Genomic DNA, 20309 nt, shown 5'->3' with positions numbered 1-20309 from the left:
TTTTTATTTAGCCAATCGCTGCTATTTGATCATGACATATGTAATGCGCCACTAATGGGGCTAACTGGTATATTAAGCTTTTCTTAATCCCGTAGGAAGAAGAGCGATGACGTCTTTCCCCTTGATGAAATTCACCAAACATTGTCTTTGTTCTGGCTTTAAATCCTTGATCTCGGGAATCGTTGCCAACACAGAATGTTTGGCTCTTCGCTGATTGGCTGGTGCCCGAACTCACACTTTTGGTGTTTTTGCAAACCGCCTAGTGTATTCTGATTCCTGACCTAGTCGCTGGAGAGAAATGAAATTGAGTGGAGGCACTAGGTGGCACCAACCTGGCTACTTAAATACTGTTTGTACTGTTTGTAGAATTAGGATTCCGTCAAATTAGAGAAGCAGTTTCTAATTAAAAAAAAAATGGCATGGCTAACCTGGATGAGGGCTGAATGATCATCTTCAAATCATATTATGCTAATGTGACTCCACACTCAGTACAGACGAATAGGCCTAGCTAACAAGCAGAACCGTTAAACAAGTAGGGGGTTAGTTTCAGAGTAGTTACAGTGTAGTTAGCTCATCCCTTCAGACAGATATAAGGAAGTGTCCACCAGCGTCTGACCAGAACTGAAGAAGCAGCTTGGATGAGCTGCGAAATGTTTTCGACCTAGATAAACATTTGTCCCACTATGTTTAAATGAGGTTTTGTGAAGGAGCCAGATCACTGTAGTTACACACAGAGGGGTGTGGATTTTTCAATAGTTGTCAACTGAAACCAGAACTCAGAGGAACCTCTTCGTGCCCATGCTCACTCCTCGGCTATCTGGAATACAGTGTCTCGCCTTAACACTTTGCCAAAGCCTCATCTTGTCAGATCTCTGAAGCGAAGCTGGGCTGGACCTGTGTTGGTGGTGGTCAGAGGGGCCGGTGGCACAGATTGGCAGCCTCTCTTTCATCAGTCTGCCCCAGGACATCTGTGGCTACACTCTACCGAGTGTAGAGTGAATGAATATTGCTCTGTAAAGCACTTTGGGTGTCTTGAATGAATGAATGAATGTTTTTAATTGTCAATCTCTTCACATGTACAACTAGGGATATAGCCTGATTCACAAAGGAATCAGGCGACACAAAGGAATCGAAACTGAACCTGTGACCTCATCCATCCATTTACAAACATATAATATGACAAGGGGGAGAAGACATGGACTGGACCGGAACGTTGTGGTGTTAAAGGTGTTATATAAATCCAATGATTAATTAATAAAATAATTACTGTGAGCTTGCCTTTTCGCAGACCTTATTCATAACTTTGCTTGCAAGGCAAGGCAAGGCAAGTTTATTTGTATAGCACAATTCGTACACAAAGTGATTCAAAGTGCTTTACAGAATAAGAAATACATTAAAATCATAATAAAAACAAATCAAAACATAAATTAATCATGAAGATTAAAATTTTAAAAAAGAGAGACATAAATTGGAGAGAAGAGTGCGGAATGAAAACCTTTCAGTTATATGCACAGTTAAACAGAAATGTTTTGAGCCTGGATTTAAACAGCGTCACAGAAGAGTCTGTCTCACATGTTCAGACTGTTCCAGGTTTTAGCTGCATGAACCTGAAACGCTGACTCCCCTTGTTTAGTCGTGACTCTGGGCACCAGCAGGAGGCCGGTCCCTGAGCTCCTCAGACTTGCCTTAACCCATAGTGAAATAATGCTTTTACTTTTGCCTGTTTATTGCTGAAATGTTCCATAGTGAGGCAGTAAATTGGCATGAAGAACATGAAATGTGTTTGGTTTACGCTCTCGTTCCCTCCCTCTGTGACAGGCGGCTGTGCTCCTCCATTAGCTCTGATTGATCAGACCGAGCTGTTCTTTACTTGTTAATTGGCCCATATTTTAGCTTTACATTAGCGACGTTAGCGACGTTAGTTGACTGATGTATGCTTGAGTAATGCTACATGCTTTTACTCACATTAGTGTTCACAAAGACAAACAGTCCTGAGAGTTGCATTAGTTTGATTAGGTGCTCCATGCGTCACTCAGGGAGCATTAAGGAGCGGTGTTTTAAACAACAGCCTGTTCCCGGACACTGTTAGGAACCTAAACTATAATCTCAGTGTTTTGGGGCATGTTCTCAGAGTGAGAGAGTGTGGCGTGAGGACAGAGGGGCGTACAGTAAGACACTTGATTTTTGGTGGATGACTTCAAGGAGCTATATTATGTAGTCTGCACTCTTACTGTTTAATAAAAAAAGGTAGTACAATGGCCACGTTTACATGTTTTTTTTGTTTTTTTAAATTTTGAATTCATTGTTCTGACTTAAATCATTCTAAATTAAAATATTCTCCTTTGACTTTACATGGAAATAATAATTCCGAATTGAGGTTTACATGGAAAACACATTAAATTGCCTTTATTTAATTCCGCTCAGTGTCTCTGGGTCGGGAAGGGTTCTGATTGGACAGGGGGCGCAAGATCCTGTTTACGTCTACCAGAAGAAAACACACAATCAGCTGCTACCGGCTCGAAAATTAGAAGAGCAGCAGGTGAAAGTTCGAAGCAAGAAATGGTGGAGCCAGATTGTCCGTAGGCAACCCAATGAGCATGAGCTGAATGAATAGAATTATTTTTAAGAAGAATAAACGTTTACTATCAGATTCGCAGCATTAAGATTTATTCGCTCGACGGTAGGCGGGTACTTTTTATTATTTAACCAATCACTGCTATTTGGTCATGACGTATGTAATGCAACAAATCCCGTAGGAAAAAAGGCAATAACGTCTTTCCCCTTGATAAAATTCACCAAACATTCTCTTAGTTCCAGCTTTAAATCCTCAATCTCGGGAATCATTGCCAACACAGAATGTCTTCGTCTACTTCCATCTCGACCGCTTTGTTTACTGTTGTGCTGTACCACAAAAAGGGACCCAGACAGACGCTTGAGTTTGACATCCTGGCTTCACAGCTCTTCTCTGATTGGCCGGTGCGTGATCTGCAACTTCCAGGATTCTTGCAAATCGTCTAGTGTATTCCAATTTCTGACCTAGTTGCTGGAGAAAAATGAAATTGAGCGGAGGCACGCCAGAGAAAATTAGATACTCTTTGCAGGGTAAGGAAGATAAATTTAACAGGATATGGTCACCTTTTATTGGCTCATTTAAAGAAAGTATCTAAACACCTATTTAAGTCCGAGCTATATGATGGTCTTTGTAAGTATCCACCTTTTCAACTTATACATTTTGGTGAAATATTATTACTTTTTGTCTGTGTGAATGTTCAGTTGCTTTTATTTCTGTTTTTTTTTTTTTCTGTTTTACTATCATCCAACATACAATATTAATCATCTGTAAGGGTCCTAAGATGTTATTGACAAATATAATGACATGTATAGTTTTGTACACCTTGCTTGAAAGGCTGATTAATCTGTTTGACATGTCTGATGTCTTATTTTATGGACTGGCACTGTGTATTGGAAAAAAAAAAAAAAGAGATTTGTGCTGACGTTTGTTCAATAAAAAACAATTGAATAAAAAAAAAAATTCAATTTGTTTTAGTCAGTATTAAAGCTCTCATTTCCAACTGAACCTGTGTTGCCAGTGACTTCACCTGCAGATAGAAAATACACACATTCTTCTACATAAATCTGCTTTTAGTTGCAGATAACTGAAAAATATAACCCAGCATTGCACCAATCGATGGAACTTTTTACACTTTTTTAGAATACATTATCTAAATCTAATATTACATTACCTATAGAGACTTGTAAGTGATATGAAACCTGAAGCGGCCACTACTCTACTGGACGTTGTTGTTGTTGTTGTTGTACTGCTTTCTAGGGCAGCTCATTGAACCGGAGCTCAGGTTACATACAACTATAGCGTAAACTGTGACGTGACATTCAAGTATCAAGTTTACCGGCTCCATTACATTATTGTTACTTATACCTACAGTCTATTCTCTACGGACTAGTCTCTACGGCAATGACGCGTTCACATTCTCAAGTCTAGAGTATCACGTTTGAATAGACAACAACTGCATTCATGTATTTCATGTACTTCAAGAACACGTACTACACCATTTTCTGATCTATGTTAGAATGTTTCCTCGTCAAAAACAGACCTGGAGTTGTGTTTTTTTTTTGTTTCATTCACACTTTTAACACACAAACCCTGCAGATTTACGCTCTTGAGTTCTTTTCTCAAAACTTGCGATGTCATGTGGTAATACAGGAAGTGCGTCATTGTGTTTTTAAACTCCATACACCTTCTCTAGAATAATTTGGATAATTTCAGACTTTGACAATGACAATCTCTACTGAACTAAAGTTAAAAAGTCGCTCTTAACTTGAAAACTACCGCTACATGACAACGCGAGCTTTGGAAATATAGACAGACTAATAATAAAGGGTTACACAAAACACAACTCCAGGTCTGTTTTTGACGAAGTAACAACATTACAACATGGCTTAAAGCTCTCAAGAGTCAATTGTTTTTGTAATATAGCACCTTTAAAGCTGCTGTACATGATTTTTGACTGTGATTTTTAAATGTGAAAAACAGAATTAGTTCAGTTTAAATCGTTTGCAGTGGTCCAAAGTTACTCGTCACTTACCTCATGCATTCTGAGCATCCTAATTATTCACTGCGATGAATTTATAAGCGCTTTTCACAACTCTCAAAGCAACATACAAGCATAAAACTAACAACAACTAGCATGCTGATGTGGATTACCGTTTTTTTCCACACTATTAGGCACATCGGCATAGAATGGTCTATTTTCGAACTTTTTTCACAAATAAACCGCACAGGACTTTAAACGAAACACAACAGTTGGATGGGTCAGTGGGACTTTGTTTGGCGCTTTCACGGTGACTCTGGGCTTTGTTCAGTTGTGGCGTGTAGGGAGGGTGCTGTCTGGGTCCGCTGGATTGTCGGCGTGTTCGCAGTGACTGAGTTGTTCAGTTGTGGCTCGAAGTGGCACATTGCTCTCGCTTTTTTGGTTTGTTCCTCCGTTTCGTTCCTCGTCGGCGTGGAGCGATGAATGTGGCTGTGGGTGTTTTTCGCCGTGTGGTCGCTGTCTGCTCCGTGCGGGTTTGCGTGCGCTGCGGGTGGTGCGGTTTTGTAGTTTGCTGAAGTTGTGCTGGGACACCCGAGTGGATTCATGTATAGGGCGCCCTGGATTATGTGTCGTTTTTTGATGGGGTTTGAGGCTTATGAGCGCTCCCTATAGTGCAGAAAATACGGTAAAAGGCTTTATAATAAGTTGCAGACAGTACATAGGGGTCTTATTTTAACCTCAAGAGCTGCTTATATAATATCTCTGTACGGAGGCAAGACACAGTTTGCTCAAATAGACGGGAAAAAATTAAGTTCTCAGAATTATTTTTTCTCAGGAATAGGGTTGCTGATACTACTCCTGTTGTTGTGTCACGGGCAGGGTGACCGGATTTTCAAAATTAAAAACTGGGACCTTGGGGGGGTTGGTAATAATAAAATTGTGAAACAAGTGCGCAATTAAAGAAAATTGTTCTGCACTCGGGCCATTCATGACTTATTCACAGCTAACACTTGAGTCAGAATAGTCACATTTTCTGTGTGGTTTGGTTGTTTTTAAGCAGATTTTTCGTATTTTAACTAAACAAATGACAGTGTACACCTCTCGTTACTGTTGGCAGGGATTAAATTGGTCAAAAATTAGAGACACCTGGGACATTTCTTGTATAAAACTGCGGGACAAATGACTGGTTTTGGTTAATGTGCTGGGACAGGGGACACAGGGCTCAAAAGTGAAACTCTCCCGGGTAAATAGGACGTCTGATCGCCCTCGTCATTGTGCAAGACACTTTCACTGACGTCGCTAATTCCAGTTTGTGCAAAAGAAAACAAAACTGCTTAATTCAAACTTTATTTAAACAAACTAAAATGTTACTTTTGTTGTGCTGTAGTCCAATTATTTTCACTGACCTGGCATTTCCTGTGGCCCATTACCTTACACACTCCCTCCTCTTTCTTTACTTACTGCTTATACAATGACTTTTCTCACACGATTTGGCTGCAGTCTTTTGGCCGCTCACACTGGACACAATCCATGAGAAAACCCAGAGGAGCTGCGCTAAAACTGTACTTACACTTCAAATGCTTCAATAGAACATTTCAGCTCAAAACACCAAGTGCAAAAAATGGAATTGTATATGACAAGTTTTCATGCATTCAGCACCCGGTACACTCACTGTCACTTCAAACTAAATACATTATTATTATTTTATTTTTTCTGGGATTCGGGTTTGTTATTTTTAGTCTTAAGTGGATTTTCACAAGCTTCAATTATGTATGTTTGTTTATCTCTCATTAAAGAACAGATCAGAGGCCGCTGTCAGTCTTCCACTAATTCTCTACTCACCGTTAATTAAATCTTGGACCATATATTATCTCATTAAGCTCAAATGCATTGCTGTACGCGCATAATTCTCGGGTTAAGTGACTTTAGCTTGTGTAGGATGAGAAAAGTATAATTAAAATAAAAAATAAGACACTTGACTCACAACTTGTGGCATTACCGGCTTGTCAAAGCCTGATCCTGTCAGATCTCAGAAGCTCAGCAGGGCCAGACCTGGTTAATACTTGGATGGAGACCACTGGGAAAATCAGTTGCCACAGGGGGCGCCAGTCACAAAAACTGTTGTTGTGTCATTAGGCAAGACACTTCACCCACATTGCCTAGTATGAAAGAGGTGAGTGTGGTTCGGAGGGGCCGATGGTGCAGATTGGCAGCCTTACTTCCGTCAGTCTGCCCCTGGCCAGCTGTGGCTACAGTAGTAGTTTACCACCACTGAGTGTTGAGTGAATGAATAATGAACTGTAAAGTACTTTGGGTATCTTGAAAGGCGCTATATAAATGCAGTGATTAATCAATTAACTTTTCTCAATGTTGTTGAGAATGTTGTTCCTTTATACAGTGAAGTAAGTCTTTATTTGTTTATATAGCGCTTTTCACAGACATATGTCACAAAGATGCTTTACAGAGCATTATACATTCATTATTCTTTTTCTCCACACCCAGTGGTGGTAAACTACTATTGTAGCCACAGCTGCCCTGGGGCTTACTGACAGAAGCGCAGCTGCCATGCCAATCGGCGCCATCGGCCCCTCCAATCACCACCATCACTCACGCACACACCACTTTCATACTAGGTAATGTGGGTGAAATGTCTTGCCTAAGGACACAACGACAGTTTTTGTGACTGGTGCCCCACTGTGGCACCTGATTTTCCCACTGGTCTCCCATCCAAGTACTAACCAGGCCCGGTGCTGCTGAGCTTCTGATGGGATCAGGCTTTGACAAACCAGTATGGCCACAAGTACGTTTGTTGGTATATTTTAATACAGATGTACTCTCTTGAGATCAAATACAGTAGGTCTGCTGTGTACTGCATGCATATTATGTTTTAATGTGTGATAATCGACCTCTTGTATACAGCTGAGATGTATTTGTATTACTATACTTCTGTATTTTAAATGGACTTGTACAGTAGTAGTATATATGTATATAATTGTCTTATTTGACATCACTCTTTGCTATTATAATACTGTATATTGTGATATGTGAGCTACTGTGTTCACATCATTTTTCTTGTGGACCAGTAAAGTTTGTAAGTCTAATCAGGAGGTTTGTGTTTGCATGCTAGTTGTTGTTGGCTTTACCATGAGGCAAAACTCTGAACTGGTCTTTGAAAGTAGTAAAAAGTGCATATAAAGTCATCGTTAGGGCTGAGTATCATTAAGAAGTTGCCAGTACGATACGTACCTCGATACATAGGCCACGATACGATACATATCTCAATACACAATGCACTTTCGATTCCCTTTGATATATTTCAAAACAATTCGATATGGTTTAATAAAAAAATAAAGGCTAAATCATGGCTGTGATACTGAAAGTCTTTGTTAAACCACTTCTTGTGCAGTGAAAATGAAAAAAGACCATTTTACTAACAAAAATCTGAATGAAATATGAGTGAATATGTCAAATCTGTCACATTCCTTCCACTAAACAAGCAACAAAACTGTAGCACTGTAACAAAATACTTGAGTAAAATATACCAAAAATAATACTCTTGACGATATATCGATACAGCAGCCCACCATATTGATAATGTATCATCACATTAAATGATACGATATATTGATATTTCAATATTTTTGCGCACCCCTAGTCTTCATGGTGAATAATTAGGATGCTACTTCTGTTTTTTATGTTTTTAAAACTCTTCTAAACTCTTCTGGTGGAATGTTATTTGCTCGTCTCCATGGAAATGCTATTGTCCCACAGTATGGCATTAAACATCTATCTCCGTGGAGTCCAGCAGGTGACGCTGTTAGTCCAATTCACAGGTCAGATCTGTGGATAAGAATGTTTTAAAGAATGTTTTTCAAGACAATAAAATCCCCTGTAATTGATTAAATGCAGGTAATACTGTGGAACATTTCTGGCAAAGCAGTAACTTCTCCATGGATACAAGTACAAGTGGATACAAGTACATGTAACTTGCAGTCTTACATTTTCCTGTTCTTATTGTTGCAGATGTTTAGTGTCTTCTATCTTGTTTTGTCGTCCTCAAGGCTGTTCACAAACTCCTTTATTAATTTCTGTAGATTTCCATTCATTATGTTTGTACTGACATCTTGGTTGCCGTGCGGAATCCTTTGTGTATTTGATAAATCGTTTGTTTTGTTGCTTCTTTTCTGACAGTCATAATCTCAAAGTCTAAACCCTTCAGTCACAGTTTTATGGGAAATATTTGTATCAGTGTATTAAAGGTGCGGGCGGCAGTAGCTCAGTTGGTACAGCGTTTGTCCACTGATGGAGGTTGGAGGTTGAAATCTCACTCTCGACATAAAAAACATCACGGGTTGAGCGGTCACATCCACTGACCCACAGGTTGTCTGGTGTGCTTCCAGTTCCCACAGATGAATGCTGTCGTTGTGTCCTTGGGCAAGTGTCTGTGTACTCTGGTGTATGAATGTGTGTGTGAACGGGTGAGTGGTTCGTTGTTGTAAAGTGCTTTAAGTGCCTCGAAGGTGGAAAAGCGCTATAGAAAAATGTGACCATTTACCAAAGGTGCATCGTGTCACTTTCTGGTCGAGGTTCTGTCAGATTCTTTTCTTCATGGAGATGTTATTACTTTGTCTGCAATGTTTCACAGTCTGACATTAAACCTTTCTATCTTCATGGAGACCAAACCGGACCAAGTTACAGGTCAGATCTGTGGAGAATGCCTGTTTTTCTATATACATTTTTGAGCTATAAAACCAACTGTAATTGAATAAATGTAAAGTAGAGCTGTTTAATGTCACACTGTGGAACATTCAAAGATGTATCCATAGAAACAAGAAGGTGATGGATCCCCAACCAAAAAGTGACACAGTGCACCTTTAAGAAACTGCTAAACTACAGCTATTGCTACTGCTACTACGACTACTACTACTACTGCTACTACTACTACTACTGTTGTTTCTACTACTACTACTACTACTGCTACTACGACTACTGCTACTACTACTACTACTACTACTACTACTACTACTACTACTACTACTACTACTACTACTACTACTGCTACTACTACTGCTACTACTACTACTACTACTGCTACTGCTGCTGCTACTGCTGCTACTACTGCTACTACTGTTACTACTACTACTACTACTACTACGACTACTACTACAACAACGACTACTACTGTTTCTACTACTGCTACTACTACTGCTGCTACTACTGACTGACTACTACTACTACTACTACTACTACTACTACTACTACTACTACTGTTTCTACTACTGCTACTACTACTACTACTACTACTACTACTACTACTACTACTACTACTGCTACTACTACTACTACTACTACTACTACTACTACTACTACTACTACTACTACTACTACTACTACTACTACTGTTACTACTACTACTACTACTACTGCTACTACTACTACTACTACTACTACTACTACTACTACTACTATACTACTACTACTACTACTACTACTACTGACTACTACTACTACTACTACTACTACTACTACTACTACTACTACTACTACTACTACTACTACTACTACATGTACTACTACTACTACTACTACTACTACTACTACTACTGCTACTACTACTACTACTACTACTACTACTACTACTACTACTACTACTACTACTACTACTACTACTGCTGCTACTACTACTACTACTACTGTTTCTACTGCTGCTACTGCTGCTACTACTACTACTACTACTATTACTACTACTGTTTCTACTACTGCTACTACTACTACTACTACTACTACTACTACTACTACTACTACTACTACTGTTACTACTGCTACTACTACTACTTCTACTGCTGCTACTACTGCTACTGCTGCTGCTACTGCTACTGTTTCTACTACTGCTACTACTACTACTATTGTTACTACTACTGTTACTACTACTACTGTTGCTACTACTACTGCTACTACTACTACTACTACTGTTACTACTACTACTACTACTACTACTACTTTTATTTATTTCAGTTATTCAAAAGCAAAGGCATTATTCTATTGTAAATCTTGCAGCCAAACATTTTCCTGTTCTTATTTTGCAGATGTTTAGTGTCTCTTGTTTTGTCGTCCTCAAACAAAACAGCCCCAGAACAAAACCGAGCCTCCTCCAGGCTTCACAGTAGGGACAGTGTTCTTTTATTGGTGCGCTTCATTTTTGCATCTGTGAACATAGAGCATAGAGAGCTTTGTGCCAGGTCTGTTTGCATTATGTCTAATTCCAGTCTCACTTTTTTATGATTTGCTCTCAGCAGTGGTGTCCGCTTTGGCATAAACAGTGACTTACTCACAAACTCCCTTTTTATTAAAGATCTTACATATATCACACAAAATTGACTCTTTAAACTTTAAACTGAGCTTTAAACCATGTTATAATATTGTTACCTCCTCAAAAACAAACCTGGAGTTGTTTTTTTGTTTCATTCACACATGTTCAAGTAACTCTTTATTATTAGTCGGTCTACATCCACCTTATGATGTCATGAAGTGGTAGTTTTCAAGTTAACACCTACCTTCAGTGTTGGGGAGTAACAGATTACATGTACCGGAGTTACGTAATCAGAGTACAAATTATAAGAAACTGTATTCAGTTACAGTTACTGTTTCAGTGAGTGGGAATTGGATTACAGTTACTTTGTTGAAATAAATGGATTACACGATGGTATTTTCCTGTTTTCTCATTGGGGGCTATATCCCTTTTTTTTGGTAATTCCACTCATTGGCGGACACTAAAACCAGGACTAAACCAGGACTAAACCAGGACTAAACCAGGACTAAACCAGGACTAAAACAGGACTAAAACAGTATTTAACAGGATTTAACCATGCTGTGTGGACCGTGTCTCCTCCTCCTCTTCTATCAATAATATTTTTAATCTGGTTAAGTAAAGTTTGGGCTTTTCATTGTCTTTTATAGGACAAAACATCTCATGTGAAGATATCCTAGTCTTTGCTTCTCTACAGCAAATCAAGTAATCCAAAGTATTCAGATTACGTTACTCACTTTAAGTAATTTAATGGATTATGTTACAAACTACTTTTTGATGTGTGTAATCTGTAATCTGTAGGGGAATACATTTTAAAAGTAACCCTCCCAACACTGCCTACCTTTTACCTTTAGTTCAGTAGAGATTTGCAATTCCAGAGCTGAAATGATCCAAATGATTCTAGTGAAGATGTATGGAGTATAAAAACACAACAGAGCACCTCCTGTATTACCTCATGACATCACGAGGTGGAGCAGTATTTTGTTTGAGAGAAATGAAAATGAGAGTGAATGAAAAACAAAACACACACCCACATCTGTTTGTGCTCAGGAAACAACATTATAACATCAGAAACATCAGAAAATTGCGTAATATGAGTGAGTCCTCTAATAAAAATCAGATATAAAACTTGTAGCTGTACATTTTCCGGTTTTGATTTTGCAGTTTGATGCTTTATATTTTGTTTTGTCGTCTTCGAATCTGTTCACAAACGCATTTATTATTAATTCTGTACATCTCCATTAATTATATTTGTGTCGACATCTCGGCTGACACGTGTAATCCTTTTTATATCTGATAAATCTCTTGTTTTGTTTTGTTGTGGTTGCTCGCTAACCTTAACAGAGGTCAAAGAAAAAGAATGCGTGGCTCACCAGCTCTGGCACAACTATGTAAACAAACTGGTTCTGAGGGCTGACTCATTTCTAAGCCGACCATTCTCTGCCCCGCCAGCAGATGTCGCTAAACCCCTCTTTTTGCTCCCTGCTGCACCCATACGAGCTTAACAATGTAAACTAACATTGCAAAACAGTGCGCAAACGAATAGGCCCTGGAAACGGCTGCTTTGTCGGACATTGTTTGAGGAAAAAGGTCCATGTAAACGGCTGCCTTTAACCCAGCGCAGATGTGTGTTTGTTCTCGATTGATTTCATTGATTTTGTGACGTAAAACTCGAAACCATTTCAATAGCGCTTTCCTCCCCAAGGTTTTGTCTTCTGGTTTATACTGACTGAAAAAAACACAGATAGAAGTAAACTGCTGAAATGTTTTGATAAATTCTAGTGTTATTGCTTTTATAATTACAGATTTAGGTGTTGAATGAGTCACGTTAATGTTTATGATGTTATATAATAAAGGTTTTAGAAAATGATTAGGTTTTCTATAGTGTACAGAGTCAAGAGTATAAACAGATTATATTCTTTGACGAATATTTGTGATTGTGGAATTATCCTGAGAAGTAGTAATTTACAATGTTTATGGACAAACAACAGGAAATGAGCTGTAAGTCAGAAGTACACGTTTATATTTTCAACAGTTCCTACTCAGTTGTTAATATAGTTGAACTAATGAGCTAAAAAAGAGAACTAGTTTATTCCTAATTATTCACCGTGATGAGTTTTTACAACTTTCCGTGGCCAGAGCGGAGTTTTGCCATTAGTAAAGCTTACAACAAATATTATGCTAATGCGCACTTCCTGATTATCGGACAATAAAACGCTTTGTGATTAGATGCAGACAGAACGCAGCTAACATTTTCATTTCAAAAGCTGCTTATACAGTATTAGCCTGATTCATCAGATGGTTTGACTTTGTGGAAACTGTCTGACCTCACAGCATTAGGATTCGTTCGCTCGATGGTACGCGGGTGCTTTTTTTATTTAACCAATCGCTGCTATTTGGTCGTGACGTATGTAATCTACTTGATAAAATTCACCAAACATTCTCTTTGTTCCGGCTTTCAATCCTCGATGTCGGGAATCGTTGCCAACACAGAATGCCTGGCTTTGTCTACATCCATCTCGACCGCTTTGTTTATTGCAGAAGGGACCCAGACAGGCACTTGAGTTTGACGTCATGACTTCACAGCTCTTCACTGTTTGGCCAGTATGTGGTCTACAACTTCCGGGTTTCTCGCAAACCGTCTTGTGTATTCTGATTCCTGATCTAGTCACTGGGGAGAAATGAAATTGAGCAATGTATCTGTATGAGGACAAAAATACATGGGAAAAATCAGGTACAGGGCCTTTAAATCTACTTTATATTAGTCTTTATGTGTTTTGTGATTAGTGTGTAGATATATAAAAGAACATTTTCACATAAGCTGGCTACACACTAAGTCATAAACTCTTAGGGCGAATTCCTTTTAATTATTCTTCACAATTATTGCTTGTATTAGGTTATTTTCTGTATGTCATAATGTTGTTTCTTCATCACAAACAGACCTGGAGTTGTGTTTTGTTTACCACACAAACCCTGCATGTTTAGGTTACTTAGTTCTACTCTCGAACTGAAAACACTCTGTTCCAGCTTGTGACGACATATCGCAATACAGAAAGTACTCCACTGTGTTTTTAAACTCCACAGACCTTCACTTAAGGCTGTGCAATGAATACAATTTTGATCGTGATTTCAATTTGTGTGTCAAATAATCTCCAAACTTATAATCGAGTTGAAACTATTTTTATTTTGGGATATTTTTTATATAAATAAGTATATTTTTTTTTACTTTTGAAATCTAGAGCTGGATATATAATTTAGTTTGGATACATTTATGTTTTTATATGCTTTATTTCATGTTCAAAGTTTGTTTTATATTCATTTTATGTTTTATACATCGCAAAACTGCTCTAAGGTTCATATTTGTAGCCTATATTTATTTTCAGTTTGTAGGTTTTGTGTAAATTATCAATAACAAAATGTGTTTTTTGAGAGAGAAATGCTGAATAAATGTATCGTGTAACTAAAAAATAATAGTTTGAATAATCGTGATTTCCATATTGCTCAAAAATAATCGCGATCATGAGTTTTTCCATCATCAAGCAGCCATATCTTCACTCGAATTTCTTGTAAAAGGTAGCTGCTAACTTGAAAACTACCTCCTCAGAGCATTTTGAGATTTGGGGATGTAGACAGACTAATAATAAAGAGTTCCTCAAACATGTGTGAATGAAACAAAACACAACACCGGGTTTGTTTTTCACGAGATAACAACATTATAACAGATCAGGAAATAGCGTAACGTTGCTTAAAGCTCATGAAAGTCCATTTTGCGTAACACAGGACTTTTAATTGCCAATAAATCCAGTGGGTTTTCCTTCATTTATGATCTGTTTTGTTTCCACTGTCTGACCTACATTTGCAGCATGAGCCAGCTAGAATCCACGCTGGCCACGCCGACCATTCGCCCTTGAATACAGCTGCGCACATGAGGATGGGGAGGATTAATTGCCCTCTCTGTCAACCCCCACTCTCCCTCCCTCCCTCTCTTTCTCTCTTTTCTTTCCCTAAACTCCTCCCCCTTCTCTCCATAACACCTCCAACTCCCGCTTCTACCCACCCCCTCCTCGCGTTAATTCTCCTCGAGTCAGTCCTGATCTTCAAAGCTCGCCGTAAGAAAGGTTAAAGGTGCATTTTAAGCTTCGAGTGAGAGTCTATTTGGAGAGGAAAAAAGAGGGAGGGACGGAGAAAGAAAGAAAGAGAGAGAGAGATCAACCCCCCTCCCTCTCCGTTTCTCTTTCCGTCTTTCTCCGCCCTCCCTCATGAATCATTCAGTAGCCCCTCCCCCCCCCACTCTCCGTCAAGATCAGCTGGAGGAAGTGCCAGCTCGGCCAATGGGATCAGAGAACGCGTCTGGTCTGGTGCGTCCGTCCGTGCGTGCGCCTGTGTGTGTGTGTGTTTGCGCGCGAGTCTGTGTGCGTTTCAGTGTGTGTTTGTTTTTTCAGCTGGGGGAGAGAAAGCAGAGCGAGCCCGGACGAGTAGCAGACAGACAGTAGCTGTGGCGGCGGAGGTTCCAAACGGATAGCTCTGGACGTGTAAAATGTAGGGCACGCTAGCCGCTGCTACCACCTCCACTTCCCAGCTCCGGCTCCTGCTCCTGCTCCAGCTATCATCCAGTTGATTTAGCTATCTGCCTTTCTCCACAGTGCGTAGATGCAGCAGTGAGGGAGCACAAAAAGACAGCTAAGGACATTGCAAGCTCCACTTCTTCTGTGTTTACCAATGCTGGCTTATCCTAGCTGACAGAACTGGCATGTAAAAACTATCATCTATCGTCCTTGGAGAGTGTCGAGACAGATCGGGAAGCCCAAATTCCGATCATGAATTCTTGCTGGAAGATGAAGATCCAGGTATGTTTTTTTTTTCGCGTCTCAATTCTCGGATGCTGAGAATAGCCGCTCTCGAACTGCCATTGTCGGGCTTGTTGTTTTCATTCATTGGTTGTTATGGGGAGGCCTCCTTGTCGCCGTGGTGATGGCGAGGCGTGCTCTCCGATGCTGCGAGGGAAGGAACACTGGAAGAATTATTTATCGCGCTCCTCTGTTATGGTTATGGGTTCTCATCTCCCGAGAGGACGGCAGATTCTCGCTGTGTTATATTTGTGCACATGTAGCTTCCATCGCTCCAAAGGCTGACCCAGTTTCTCTTTCTCGATTTTTAGCCTTTGTTCCGGCGTAAACAGGAAATGTAAACATCAGCTTGAACTTGCTATAAATCTTTTCTCTTCGGGTTTTCTCGGGCTGTTTGTTTGTTGTCGTGATTATATTTACAGCGACGGGTTTGTAACAAGAATCAATTCCGTCTGCATGAACTGACATAGCCTTTTCAGCTTTTTTTAAGTTAAATACAAATCTGGTTTGGTGTAACTTTTTGGTTAGGGGTCCGTCACAGTTTGGTTTCTATGGAGATGTCATTGCTTTACCTGGAATGTCCCACAGTATGACATTAAACAGCTCTACCTTACATTTATTCGATTACCGGTGGTTTTAAAACTCAAAAATGCCTCAAAAAACTGCCGTTCTGACTGTGAGCGGGCATCGCCTCTCCGCAGATCCGACCTGTAACTTCGCCTAGTTTGGTCAGCATGAAGATCGAAAGGTTTAACACCACCATAGTGCGAAACATCCCAAACAAAACAATAACATTTCCGCGGAATAAAAGCGTTTGACGGACCTTCCACCGGAAAAGCTTCGATGCAACTTCAAAAAGGAGTTGCATGTTTTTCCATTTTTTTCTATCTGTCAATCCTCTGAGCTTAGCGAATAAGATCATGGACAGAAGCGCCAAATCGCCGGGCTTTGTGACAAACCTACAGCTGCGTCCAGGGGAGGAGGAGGCGATGGGTGAGGAAACCAGATTAAAGATGTCACATGGTCTAACGGGGCTTAAAAGTGACATGGGGGAGGATAGGGTTGAAAAGAAAGAAGGATGGATAGAAGAAGAATAAGAAGAAGGAACGCCTTGGAGTGGCAAGGTTAGATTGCCACATAGGGCGAGGAGCATTACAAGCTTGGTAGTAGAATGTAAACAAAGGCTTGGGCTGTTGCTGATTTGGCAAGAGGCTAAGAGAGATACGCAGATGTTTGATTTTCTGTTGTGCAATGTGAGAAGGTCATGCACTATTTTATCAAAGAGTATCCATGTTTTCCCTCCTTTTCCTTTGCCCATCTCCACGTGTTATCAACGGGTACTTTTGACTTCATCTGAGATTTATTTTAGCGCAGTCTGGCCAGAAAGAACTGAAGTAAGAGCTGGAAGTACAACAGATGAGCTAATTTGTGCTGGTAAACAAGTCCAGTACACATGAAATTTGTCACAAGCGTTGGCCAACAGTTTTACAGTTAGTCACTCTCGCAATTTTTAGTTAGGGTGACCAGATGTCCCAATTTATCCGGGACAGTCCAAAGTTTTGAGCCCTGTGTCCCCTGTCCCAGCAGATTTAGACAAAACCAGTGATTTGTCCAAGAAATGTACCAGGTGTCGCGATTTTTGACCAATCTGATATAAACCAGGACTAAACTAAGCCCTAAACCAAAACAAATCAGATCTAAAACAGGATTATCACAATTCTCGACTAATCTGATCCATGCCAACAGTAAAGAAGAGCATACATTGTCATTTCTATCTTTGCAAATGACCATAAACCAAAAAAATGCAGTGATAGAAGTCCATGAGTATCCACAATTTTATTTTATTTAAACCAAAATCCCAATCCATGGTGTGACATTAAACACATCTGTCTAGCATTTATTCATTACAGGTGTTTCTATTGCTCAAAAGTACAATAGTTCCTTTTGTGAATAGGGGCGCCTCTCCACAGATCTGACTTGTAATGTAGCGTAGTGCTGTAACCTGCTTGTCTCCCTCGTGTTAGATCGGTTAAGTTTGTACTGTGGAACATTATAGACAAAGCAATAACGTTTCCATGGAGGTGAAAAATAAGGTGGTGGATGCTCTGCTAGAAATGTTACGCAGTGCACCTTTAACTAATATGGTATTATATTGAAAGGGGGAGTCTAGAAACGGTAAATGCACCTTAAATTGTTTCTTCTATACTATTTACATTTCTCAAATAGGTTAGAGTGTCAAAATTCTGAGCTGGGACAAATCTGGTCACCCTAATTTTAGTAGAAAATCTAATTCTAAACAGGACCATAGATGCTTGTTTTGATCACAAGCTCCTGAAAATGTGTTTAAATCAATTTTGTGACAACTTCCAGGGTTCTTGCAAACCATCTAGTGTATTTCACTTCCTGACCTAGTCACTGGAGAGAAAATAAATTGAGTGGAGGCACTAGGTGGCATGAGCCTGGCTACTAAAATATAGCTTCAAAACATGAATGTTGCAATATCTTTAAAAAATACTAGCTTGCCATAGCTTTTCTTTGAATAAAAACATGCAGAAACACATGCATTTCATCTAATTCTGCCCAAAATTCTGGCTAAATATATACATTTATATATAAAATATCATAATGTAGTAATGTGTATATATATTTTTACTTTGCACTTATATTGTAGTTTGTTCTTTATTGAGAAATGACAACTATAAAACCTGTTTGAGAAATGTAAACAAAACTAGTGTAGGCGTTTCATTTACCATTTCTGGACTCCTCCTTCACTATACTACCATATTAGTTAAAGATGCACTGCGTAACATTTCTAGCTGAGCATCCGCCACCTTTTTATCACCATAGAAATATTGTTGCTTTGTTTATAATGTTCCACAGTACAGATTAAACCTATCTAACACGAGGGAGACAAGCAGGTAACAGCGCTACGCTATATTTCAAGTCGGATCCGTGGAGAGTTGCCCCTGTCCACAGAAGGAACCGTTGTACTTTTGAGCAACAGAAACACCCGTAATGAATCACTGCTAGACAGATGTGTTTAATGTCATCAGGCACAGCAATAATATCGCCATGGAGACAAATAGTTAGCAGACCCTCTATCAGAAAAGCTGCACTGTGCACCTTTGACATTTATCCAGATTCTCGTTTAATTTAACTTTATTTGCAAGTTAGTTTTAGTTAAAGGCACGTTTCTATCCAAGCTGTTGCGTAATTTTTTGTAATATTAGCTGCACCAAAGCGCCCAAACAGGTTGCAGACACGCCACAGTGTTTTGTGTAGAAAATCATCTCGCATATTTGAGGGAGTATCCAGTCTTGTGCACCAGCCTCAGGGGAGACTGCCTCAGATTAAAATAAAATCCAAAGTCCTTGTTTACGGAACACATAGTGAACACCGTAGCTTCCGTCTTTGTGCAAGAATGTAAAAGAATGAGGAACTAATGAGCTGGAAAATGACTCAGCCAAATGCGTGCTTTACACCTGTATTCAAGTTAGTTTTTGGTGTTAGGTTTAGTCCTTTTTTAAGTACAATAACCTGTGATACAAAAGGAAAGAAATGTCTCATATTACAATTTGTACCGATCTACGAGTATATTATAAAGTTTCCTCATCAAAAACATGCAGTTACATACGTTTAATGCACAAATTCTGCATATTTATTAGGCTGAGTTCTTCTCTCAAACAGAAAACACTTGGTACCCCCTTGTGATGTCATGTGGTAATACAGGAAGTGTTTTTAAACTCCATATTCCTTCACTAGAATCATTCGGATAATTTCAACTCTAGAATTCCCTGAAATAAAGGAAAAATGTAGCTGATAACTTGAAAACTACAACTTCATGACATCACAAGGTGGAATTGAACTGCATTTTGAGCTTTGGAGATGTAGCCAGACTAATAATAAAGTGTTAACCACATGTGTGAATGAAACAAAACACAACTTCAAGCCTATTTTTGAGGAAGTAACAACATTGTAACGTGACTTAAAGCTCACAAGAGTCTAGTTTGTGTAGTATAAGTAGTAGTAGTAGTAAGTAGTTAAAGTTTCAATTAAATTCTGTCTATTTTTGTATATTGACAGATCTGCTCTTATTGTCAAAATCTGGCAATACAATTCACATGATTTCTAAAACCACAAATGGTAAACTATTTTCAAAAATGTCTGGCCAGTTTTCCCCTTATTTAGAGTATTTAAAAGGTGCACTATGTAACTTTCTGTTGGATGATCTGCCAACATTTTTGTCTCCACAGTGATGTTATTGCTTTGCTTGGAATGCGACACAGTCTGATATTAAACTTAACTATCTCCATGGAAACAAGTAAGAGATGCCGCCAGACCAAGATACCGGTCAGATCTGTGCAGAGGATGCCCCAATGACCAATAATGGGTGTGTGTTACTCTGAGCAATAAATGCACCCAGAATTGAATGAACGGTAGATGTACAAGTTTATTAGCCTGATTCATCAGCCGGTTTCACTTTGTGGAAACTGTCTGACCTCACAGCATTAGCATTAGGATTCATTTGCTCGACTGCAGGCGGGTACTTTTTTTATTTAACCAATCGCTGCTATTTGGTCGTGACGTCTGTAATGCACCGCTAAC

General features: G+C 39.3%; 1 protein-coding gene and 1 long non-coding RNA gene across 4 annotated transcripts in view; both read left to right on the top strand.

Annotated features, from left to right (window-relative positions):
• Window positions 1-20309, top strand: part of marchf8 (membrane-associated ring finger (C3HC4) 8) — a 435761-nt gene that overhangs the window by 238402 nt on the left and 177050 nt on the right. The window lies entirely within an intron of this gene.
• LOC129411532 (uncharacterized) overlaps window positions 15192-20309 on the top strand; it is a 35265-nt gene continuing 30147 nt past the window's right edge. Inside the window, exon 1 of the long non-coding RNA XR_008633340.1 lies at window positions 15192-15704. This is a non-coding gene — a long non-coding RNA (uncharacterized LOC129411532). The remainder of the gene's footprint in view (window positions 15705-20309) is intronic.

The sequence above is a fragment of the Boleophthalmus pectinirostris genome, unplaced genomic scaffold (assembly GCF_026225935.1).
Source record: "Boleophthalmus pectinirostris isolate CB_2022bp ecotype Guang Dong unplaced genomic scaffold, ASM2622593v1 HiC_scaffold_5, whole genome shotgun sequence".
Taxonomy (NCBI): Eukaryota; Metazoa; Chordata; class Actinopteri; order Gobiiformes; family Gobiidae; genus Boleophthalmus; species Boleophthalmus pectinirostris.
Note: the sequence above shows the minus strand (reverse complement) of the source record. Positions and strands in the feature narration are given on the sequence as shown.